Source organism: Carassius auratus, unplaced genomic scaffold, assembly GCF_003368295.1.
Source record: "Carassius auratus strain Wakin unplaced genomic scaffold, ASM336829v1 scaf_tig00031959, whole genome shotgun sequence".
Classification (NCBI taxonomy): domain Eukaryota; kingdom Metazoa; phylum Chordata; class Actinopteri; order Cypriniformes; family Cyprinidae; genus Carassius; species Carassius auratus.
Genome location: NW_020525964.1, coordinates 319,016 through 329,513, shown reverse-complemented (window position 1 = coordinate 329,513; position 10,498 = coordinate 319,016).

Sequence of the window (10,498 nt, the reverse complement as noted above, 5' to 3'; positions counted from 1 at the left end):
ATACGCTTCTCCAAACCGCATGAGACGAGGAGGGAAAATACCAAACATGTCAATGTATTCATCTGAAGCTTAAGTCTCGCACTAAACTCCCAACTCTCTGAAATCACGAGTTCCTGTAAATCAGTCAGATTACATGGTTCTGCTCTGAAATCTGACATATTTGGGACCTGTCCATTTGTCTTGCCTCATCTGGACGACAGAACGTCTTAGGGAATATTTGGTCCGGTTTGATGCCAGATATCCACAGTTGCACATTTAACTGCTAACCTAATAATTATTTTCTTTTTACATCCAATTGATTCATTAAAATTTGGTGGACTAAGCCTCTTTAAGTAAGTTGACTGGTATGAACGCAATGCATTGGATAAAGGTTATGCCCAAAAAATTGGTGTGACAAATTGTAAATAGATATTTCATGATAACCCTGCTTCAGATCTCTTTAGGATCATCTGTGGCAGACAAACACAAGTTCTGTGTGTGTACAGTTAAGGCATCAAATCCAAAGGGACAAGCATGAAAACTGGTTCTTTCCAAGTCGTTATCTGACGAGAGTTGCTGTAGAACTCGTGGTGTTGATGATGCAAACATATCGCGTTTCAGAGCCAAATCATACTATAATAAATAATACAATGTGAAAAGACCTGTGAGGGAAAGCTGAGCCAAAGATTCTTACAGAGGGAGAACAGCTCGTCCTAAACGAACAGCGCGAGCGTGTGTGTGGTTAGTTTCTGGCTGGCTTCAGTGTCGCTGGCGAACGTTAGTGTAATCTCTGCTTCACTCCTGGGAAACTCATCGCTGATGCTGCTGATGGCGAAGAGAAGAGGGAAATTCCATCCCTTTCTCTCTCTCTCTGACCTTTCGCTTGCATTCCTCACAAATATCACTTCAGCCATGTTTCATCACTGACTGCAGGGCCCGAATCCCAGCACATGAATCTGTCCAGGGAGCCCTTTACAAACAGAGCACGGGGCCAAAAACAGCGCCGCTCGTCGTGGCTCAGATTGTTTGAATTAGTGTGTTTGCGTCCGCTTTCGCTCGCCGAGCCCCGAGGATGCAGCTCGGCCGAGACCTGGGCCAAAGTGATGTCACACCAGCATGCCTGCAGTGGTCTCCTGATGACATCACAGGGTGACATCATCAGCGCAGACGGGCGTGGTCTGCTGGAAGAGGTGTGGGCCGCTCGTGACACTTGCAACACTGCAAGCAACTCTTAAAGAGAGGAATTGAGTTAAGAGACATGAAAGGACATGTTTAATAAAGCAAGCCCAGGATTTTATACCAATAACAAAATTTAGTCAAGGTTTCTCAGAATTGTTTTTGACGTCACCGTTCCGGATAGTTGCCACCGAAGAATTTGGCCAATCAGCATTTTTGTGACATCTTCTTCTCATCCTCAGTGATTAGACTTTTACAGAGCGAACGGTCACATATAATCTATCACAGAACATCTGGTTCCCATGAGATGACAACTTACTTGTTCTGAAATATATACTGTAAATTTAATGTCAATTTCACAATATTTATGATACATTAAAGGCCTGTTAACTCCCTGTAAAGTTCCCTTACTCTACACACTGAAAAACTGTAATGATCTCTTTACATACAATTTTGGGATTTTAAAACGCATCTGACCTTCCTTTAGCACAAACAGTAAATCATGGCAAAGGTCATGGGTTCGATTCCTAGGGAAAGCAAGAACTGATCAAATTTAAATGTGTACATTAAAGGCAATGCAAGTCCCTTTGAATAAAAGCGTCTGCCAAATGCATAAATGTAAAATGACATTCCCAGAATTCCCTGTGTGACACTTTGGATGGGTTTTCACTGGAATAATGGTTTCTTCTTAGATTTTTTTGATCAGTTATGTGCATAAACGTTTTATGCTACATCTTCTGTTGTTAGAATAATGTTTACCGCATTAGGATGGGTTTACTCTCGCAGTTTGCTTTTCTAAATGTAAATGTATGCTACATTCAGTCCTGGTGCACTACATCAGCTTGTGGAGAAGCTATTTGTGATGAACTCTGATTCATCTTGTGTTGATAAGATGTCTGTCAGTATATTACAAAGGCAAAATACAGATTTACAACAAGTATATGAACATTATTTCAGTTTCCTGCACATTTAATTTCAAGCTGTGAAATTACAGTATTTTTAAGGTAAAGACATGCAGTAAAGTCACAGCACACATCATGTTTCCTTCAGTTTTAGGATGTGGGTGTGTGACGGCCGGTTTGGGGATGGACCCCAGAACGCCACACTGGAACACGACAGCAGATCTGATCGAATGCTTCAAACTGCAGGTATGTCAGAGGCCAGGCGACTTCCTGTGCTGAGATTTATTGTTTTTGGACTTTGTTCATGGTGTGGCTCCAGACTCCCACACAACAGATGGACAGGTTTTACACGGGTCATACAGGTGTATTGAAGTGTTGCTTTCCCGTCACCACGGCAACCACACGGCACACAATGACGGCACTTCAGTTAATCCACTGCTCAAAGCCCAAATACACAACGATTAACAGTCAAGACTCGCCGTCGGTAGCTGCCATTTAAAAAGTTCCTGTATGTTCCCAGATGAATATGCAGAGCTTAATTAACCATTTGTTAACTCATGTTTTTTAAATCATTACTCAATCAAAGCCCAACCTCAGATTTGGAGTCTATTAAACCTGAAGGTGTGCTTCAAACGGACGGCGGAAGTGATTCATGAGTGAGGCTGATTTCATCACACACTCAACAGAACAATGCCACTGCTGATGGAGCTTCACAAAAACCAAGGCATGAATTCTGATTTGTAATTCTCATTGCTTCATTCGATTGCACTCCCACACGGGACGACTGGAAACGAGACGAGAAACACTGATCGAATCAACACCGTTTAGTTCAGAGACTTAACCATCAGACTGAGGAATGAATTCAAGCACACAGGTGTTATAGAAGTCATACGATGCAGCATTTTCACTGACAAATGACCATTTAAATGTTTAGGTGAACTATCCTTTTAAAACTAATTTGAATCATAATGGAAACTTAAGCAATGAATGACAATAACTGTACGTGTTGACCTCGATTTCCACCGTAATCATCATGTGACCATAAAAACTCTCAGTCAGGACGGAGAAACTGCTGACACACACACACACACACACACACACACACGCACACGCACACACACACACACGCGTGCAGCTGGGAATATTCATGAATGATCTATCTTGTGTAAGGCGTCACACAGACTCTTAACGACTCATTTTTCAGGTACTGCCTACAATAAGAAATAAGTTTAATCTTTTCTAATCTTGACACATGTAATAGAAAAGAAGACCAGGAACTAATTCCTCTGATGAAGGTTCATTAAAACACACCGGGGCCCAATGAGAGCCGCTCGGAGCCTGGTGCGTGTGTTAAAATCAGAGCCGAGGCTGTTTTATAAATGCTGGGGGATTCAGATGGAGGCACACAACCCTACAAACCCCTCAGCTTCTTTTATAGGGCTGTGATTTACATTTATGGAGCTGATTTGGTGGTTTTGCAGTCAGAGAAAGAAAGATGAAAAACCAGGATTGAACTGAGAAACACGCTGCTGGAACAAAGCATTGAGAGAAAAACAAAGCGTGTGAGAAGCATGATCTACAGAAACATACACTGAAACCGTCCGCTTGGCATCAATATGCCGTAAACTGGTTCCTACATTAACGACTTATTGAGGATGATGCCAAGAGATGTTATTGCACAATTTGTTCGACATACAAAGTACATGTTGCATCCCAAATGACGGAAAACTACTTGAAATCAGATTGAGATGTCCTAAAAATTCAAGGTTACAAATTCTCATGTTCAATCAAACTGCCATAACTAGATCTTTCAGCGAAGATGAGAGTCACTATCACAGTTTAATTGCAACTTCATCCACGACAGATTCTGCTGTCTGATCTTAGATAGATTTTTATTTTATGCCAAAATTCATTAGGATATTAAGTAAAGATCATGTTCACTGAAGATATTTTGTAAATTTCCATAAATACCATAAATAAATCAAAACTTCATTTTTGATTAGTAATATGCATTGCTAAGAACTTCATTTGAACAACTTTAAAGATGATTTTCTCAATATTTAGATTGTTTTGCTCCCTCAGATTCCAGATTTTATAATAGTTGTATCACACACAAATATTGTCCTCCGAACAAACCACACATCAATGAGAGATGATTTATTCAGCTTTCATATTAGCTCCACTTCACAGAAAAAGTCATCTTCATCAGAGATTAAATGCACACGGCCAAGTGATTTCATTTTCACGAGACACAGAAGAAACAGTTTGCAAACTCATGCTTCCCTGTTCCACAAAAAGAAGAACATTTCCTAGAAAACATCAATTAAAACAGCCAAACAATGGCTGAGGAAGGCAGACACACCAGCTGTGTTTCTCTCAGGATGTGAAGAGTATGTAGCATTTATTAAACTGAATTCAAAGAAGTGTTTCAGACTCTTAAATGTCATTATAAAGCATGATTATTCACACAAAGTGAAAACTGTAAACTTTATTCTCTGTAACATTGAGACTGCATGATTGGAAGAATGACAGAATGACCCATATAACACAAGGTGTATCTGGGGCGTTCAGGAAGATCAGCTGTTACAGGCGTCGTCGACCACACACACACACACACACACACACACACACACACACACACACACACACACTCGCACTGTTCTTCAAGCACAGCTTCCTAAAGAGGGTGGAGGAGAAGTCCTTTACAGGGTTACTGGTTAGGATGCTGTGTTGGTAGGGTTTGGAGCAGACATATCGCTCTCGTGCAGCACAAGGGCAGGTCTGTATGTTGACAGCTCTTTCCTGTCTCGCTCACATGCTGCATTTAGTCCTGGAGAAAAACGTCTTGCACTCACTCTATATCTGACTCAATCTTTGGCTTCTTCTGGAATTCATTTCAGTGATAAAGTAAAAGGAAACCAAATATATGCTGATAACGAGAGTGAAATGTGGTTATGCAACTTCTTGATTGTTTACACTACATACCAGTCAAGTTTGGAATGATTTAGATCTTTTAATGTTAATGTTTTCTAAAAAAAGTATCTTCTGCTCATCAAGGCTGCATTTATTTGATCAAAAATGATTTTAAAGTAAAACAGCAGTTTACTGTAATTTATTTCTGTGATGTGCAGATCATAACTCCGGTCTTCAGAAATCATTCTTCATAAACTACCATTCAAAAGTTTGATGCAATATAGAAATAAAAAATAAATAATGCTTTTATTAATCAAGGACGCATTGAATTGATCAAAAGTGACAGGAAAGACATTTATAATGTAACAAAAAATTCTACTTCTGAACTTTCTATTAATCTTTGAATCCTGGAAAATAAAATGCATAACGGTTTATACAAAAATATTATTGTGTTCATCATTGATAATGATCAGAAATGTTTCTTGAGCAGTAAATCATCATATTATTCTGATTTCTGAAGATCATGCGACACTGAAGACTGGAGGAATGATGCTAAAAAATACAGAAATAAATTACACTTTAACACAGATTCACACAGAAATAGAATAATTTTTTAAAATAAAAATTATGATCATTTCACAATGGAAAACATATTATTCCTGTATTTCCATTATGTTCTATGGCTTAGCATAGAGCTCCACCTCAGCATGTCTTCAGAGTAAAGGCCAGGAGTTCTAGAGAAACTGTGTTCAGGGCTCATATCTACGGTTCGTGTTCGGAGCCAGTTTCCTTCCTCCTGAAATCAGATCAGAGCCGCTGTCTCCACACCCAGCCTCCGGAGACCAGAGCGCTCTGTCCTGTTGGCCTGTGACGGCTCTTACATAAGCGCTGAGAAACGCTCCGGATGGACTCACCCATGCCAGCGCGTCCGGAGAGACATCATCCGTCTGAGCTGTGCTCAATTCAGTCCGCTATAAAACTGTTCTCTCACACAGAGGAATATCTGCAGGAATACGGAGTCTGCTTCTAAACACTTTCTGTTGCCCAGCTCACATACTGCATTTGTAATGTTTTACTGCATTATAAATCTGTTCATTCCTACAGATTGCAATAGAGACCACACACTTTTAAAGTGGCATTTAAAGACTTTAGGTAAAGACCAAGTGAGGAAAAGTTAAGGAATAAATTGCTTAATATAGTATGAACATGTCAAGTCAAGTCACCTTTATTTATATAGCGCTTTAAACAAGATACATTGCGTCAAAGCAACTGAACAACATTCATTAGGAAAACAGTGTCTCAATAATGCAGAATGACAGTTAAAGGCAGTTCATCATTGAATTCAGTGATGTCATCTCTGTTCAGTTTAAATAGTGTCTGTGCATTTATTTACAGAGCAACCATCAAGTCTTAGACAGTGTTCTAGGTTATTACAAGCAGAGTTTTTAGGTCCTATAATTAACACCTCTGTTTTTTCAGAATTTAGCAGTAAGAAATTACTCGTCATCCAGTTTTTTATATCGACTATGCATTCCATTAGTTTTTCAAATTGGTGTGTTTCACCAGGCTGCGAGGAAATATAGAGCTGCGTATCATCAGCATAACAGTGAAAGCTAACACCATGTTTCCTGATGATATCTCCCAAGGGTAACATATAAAGCGTGAAGAGTAGCGGCCCTAGTACTGAGCCTTGAGGTACTCCATACTGCACTTGTGATCGATATGATACATCTTCATTCACTGCTACGAACTGATGGCTGTCGTATAAGTATGATTTAAACCATGCTAATGCACTTCCACTGATGCCAACAAAGTGTTCAAGTCTATGCAAAAGAATGTTGTGGTCAATTGTGTCAAACGCAGCACTAAGATCCAATAAAACTAATAGAGAGATACACCCACGATCAGATGATAAGAGCAGATCATTTGTAACTCTAAGGAGAGCAGTCTCAGTACTATGATACGGTCTAAATCCTGACTGGAAATCCTCACAGATACCATTTTTCTCTAAGAAGGAACATAATTGTGAGGGTACCACCTTTTCTAGTATCTTGGACAGAAAAGGGAGATTCGAGATTGGTCTATAATTAACAAGTTCTCTGGGGTCAAGTTGTGGTTTTTTGAAGAGAGGCTTAATAACATGTAACTGTCTATGAGTTGTTGAGCAACATCTTGAATATTTTTTATTCAATTTTCAAAAAAACAACAACATATGGCTTGAATCTCTCTAACACTAGGATATGGAAATAACTTTTACAAAAGTGATGTTATTCCTTTTTCTCACTTTAGGGTAGGCTATAAATGTCTAAAGATTATAAAATCAAGATACATTTACTCGAGAAGCTAAGATAAATAGTCTTGTTTTTGGAGAAATTGATCAAAATGAAGTTCATGATTAAAACTAGAACAAATACCTGCCTAGAATTCAACTTAATTAAAAAATATTTGTTGTTGTTGTTTTAAGTATAAACTCATTTAACTGTGTTCAGTTTCTCAGAAAACAAGACTTATAATATTAAAATATAATATTATCTTGATTTAAGGATATTAATATTGCAAACTATGAATCAAAGTGAAAAAAGCATTTGAAAATAACAAGTGGTACAATCCTGAAACAGTTCATTCCACGATGGACTGCGATTGATGTCATCAACTACACCACAATATTAGTGTCAATTTATTTTTAAATTGAGATTTCTTCATCATCTGAAGCTGAATAAATGATCTCTCCATTCATGTGTGGTTTGTTCGGATATTTGTCTGAGACACAACTATTAGAAAATCTGGAATCTGAGGAAGCAAAAAAATCTAAATATTGATCTTTAATCTTCATAGTACATGATCTTTACTTAATATCATAATAATTTTGGCATAAAAGAAAGATCATTTTGACCCATACAATATATTGCTGTCTATTTCTACAAATATACGTCTGTGCTACTGATGACATCATCACTTACCAAACTCAGAGCTCTTGGTAGATCTGTACTGAATGATTTACACAATATAGAAACATATGGAGCAAATCAACCCTTATGCTGTGCTTGATTATTATATATTTTTAATCAGATGATTTCAAACCAGCACAACTTGACCTTCAGAGTTTGGTTCCACAGAGATGTTTCAGACAAATAACAAAACTCAAAGGATTATTTTTGCTTTTCGTTTAGACTGAGTGCATTTTGTGCCTGAAATATGTGTGGAAATGAGGTTTTAATTGTGATCTAATTAGCTGCCAATAAACACACACGCTCGGCTGTCCTGCGTAAACCGTCCTGAACGACAAACAGCAGTGATGGAGGAAGATTGTGGAGCGGCACAGAGCGAGTCTTTGACTGCGACAGCACAGGTAGACTGTTCCTCTGTCACCCTACTGTGCTCATTAACCCTCGCTTATCTGATCGGGCCTGAACCGCTCTCCATTTCCTATTATGAAGACATTATACACGAGTCCGGCTGGCGGGCAGAGAAATTCAGATAAGAATCAAAATTACATTTGGTGACAAAACGTCTGTGTGCATTCGTGATGGCCTACACGCAGCTACAGGAAAAACCACACGGAGGCCATGAATCAAAGACACGTGAGTACAGAACAAGGTCAACAAGCCTCATTTCTATACCAATGAGGCTTGTTAGAGAACGAGGCACATTTACAAAAGTCATTTGCAAGCGTCAACTGACCGGTGAATCTAAAGTCTCCCAAGGTTTTCCTCTCTATTTCTATCTCCTGATGGAGTCACTGTTAGCTTGTGGTTTGTTTAGCTGGATCTGAAAGACACCAATCTTTCAAAAAATCTGTCAGAAAAGAACAAAACTTCATAAAGACTCTACTGTCTTCCGTAGCAGTTTCTATAACTGATTCTGCTATTTTCCTCTTTATCTCTGTGAAGCTGTTTTGACTCAATCGGTATCGTATAAAACACTGTAAAAATACAGGTGACTTGACATGGACACTGGTTTTACCTGTAGTTCAACAACTTCCAAATATATTTGAAATTACGCAAAGTGAGAAGAGTGCATCACGTTTGAAACAAATCATAAGCAAATCTGGTAAAGGGAGAGATTAATGCTTTCATTTTGAGCCTGCATCCTCTTTAGCTGCTCACTGAGAGACTGAGAGTCAAATCAAGTTCCATTTAATTCAACACAGCTTTATACAAAACAGATCATTTTCAAACAGCTTCACGGGGATAAACAGGAAAATAGCAGAATCAAACTCAAGTATGAAGACAATTGTAAGCAGCTCTAAAATAGTCAACATCATACATCAGTTTAATAACATTGTAAAGTTAATCTGTTTTAGTTCAGTTCATGTCAATTCAATGTTGATTCAGTTTAGTTCAATAACAGTGTTGATGTTGCAAGATTACAATAATGTGTTACTCCATGAAAAAGTAACTAATTGAGATACTAAGTTACTTTTATGGAATGTAATGCATTATGTTACTTTCGTGTTACTTTATTTCACCCAGGCGGGGCTTGCCTATATTTGTCGTTTAAAAGGGAAAATAAAGTATCGAACATTAGTTATTTAAAAAAGTAACTCAAATGTTTCTTTGCAAATTTTAAAGTAATGTGTTACTTTACTAAATACTTGGAATAAAGAGACTACGTAACTTGTAATGCGTTACTAACCCCAACACTAAGAAAAGAAAATAGTGTCATTATTTAGATCAATTCAATCTGATGTTGTCAACTCGGTTAAATCAATATTGCTGAAGTGTTTCGTAGGCCCAAATCGTTCATCAGGTGAACGTAATGCAGAAAGAGAATCCAGTGCAGTGCAACAAAGTTTCTAGAAAAAGTAAAAACTGCTGAATGTGCACAGCGCATTACGTACATAAGGTAAACATTGACCTGCCAACGAGTCGTCCGGTAACAATGATCCTTCATGCATTTGTCTTTGTACGTCTCTTGTTGTCACTCTGTGCGTACACATGTGTGTTTGGACACATACCTGCGAGTGTTTGCATACCTGCAGCCTTTGAGAGGGAATCCGAGTGTGTACATACCTGTGTGTGTGTGTTTATCCTGTGGGTGTGTCGGTGTGTGTAATGACCTGAGCGCTTTGGTTTAGTGTGTCACTAGCAGAACAGCTGACGCAGTTAAAAGCCACAGACCTGAACTGCTATTTTAAGAATGAATGAATGAATGATGCATTTATATAGAGCAACCCAAAATATCTGCATTCATTCCCATGCACAGAACATTAATGACAAAGACTTATAAGAAATGAGAGATGCTTTTGTGCAACCTTTGATATGTTTAGAGTCACCAGTGCTAGTCATTTTATAGACAGCAATCTTTTTTTATTAAATGTTAGTTCACAGTGCATTAACATGTAAACATCGTTTAAATAGTAAACCAATGTGGACTTTATTGTAAAGTGTATTAAGATTCATTAAGAGATATTAGGACTTAAAAACTGTACCACAACAGACATGGAAAGAGAAGTCAAAACCCAAGATCGCTCATTTAATGAGGATGACATTCAGCAATATCTCCTTACACATGTACAAGTCAAACGT